The following is a 928-nucleotide window of genomic DNA, read 5'->3' as shown; positions in this document are numbered from 1 at the left end:
TACTGTAACCTACATCCATCTGAATCTACTTACTATATTCATCTCTTGGTCTCCTTCTACGATTTTTACCCTTCACGCTTCCTTCCCAGTACTAAATAGGTGATCCCTTGATGCTTCAAAACGTGCCCTGCCAATCGATCTCTTTTTTCAGTAAATTTGTGCCAAAACTTCCTCTTCTTCCCAAATCTATTCAGTACCTCCTCACTAGTTACATGATCTATCCATCTAATCTTCAGCATTCTTCTGTAGCACCACATTTCGAAAGCTTGTATTCTCTTTTTGTCTAAATTCTTTATCGTCAACGTTTCACATCCATACATAGATACGCTCCATACAAATAGTTTCAGAAAAGAGTGCCTGAGACTCAAATCTATACTCGACGTTAACAAATTTCTCTTCTCCAGAAACGCTTTCTTTGCCATAGCCAGTCTACATTTTATGTCCTCTCTACTTCAAGCATCATCAGTTATTTTACTCACCAAATAGCAAAACTCATCTACTACTGTAAGTGTCTCATTTCCTAATCTAATTCCCTCAGCATCAACTGATTCAATTCTACTACATTCCATTATCCTCGACTTGCTTTTGTTGATGTTCTTCTTATACCCTCCTTTCAAGACACTGTCCATTCCGTTCAACTGCTCTTCCAAGTCCTTTGCTGTCTCTAACAGAATTACAATGTCATCGGTGAACCTCAAAGTTTTTATTTCTTCTCCATGGATTTTAATACCTACTCAGAACTTTTCTTTTGTTTCCTTTACTGCTTGATCAATATACACATTGAATAACATCGGGGAGAGACTACAACCCTGTCTCACTCCCTTTCATGCCCTTCGACGCTTATAATTGCCATCTGATTTCTGTACAAATTGTAAATAGCCTTTCGCTCCCTATAATTTACCCTGCCACCTTCAAATTTTGAAAGAGA

The sequence above is a fragment of the Schistocerca serialis genome, chromosome 4, assembly GCF_023864345.2.
Source record: "Schistocerca serialis cubense isolate TAMUIC-IGC-003099 chromosome 4, iqSchSeri2.2, whole genome shotgun sequence".
Lineage (NCBI taxonomy): Eukaryota > Metazoa > Arthropoda > Insecta > Orthoptera > Acrididae > Schistocerca > Schistocerca serialis.
The sequence above is the reverse complement of the archived record's forward strand: the minus strand, read 5'-3'. Positions refer to the sequence as shown.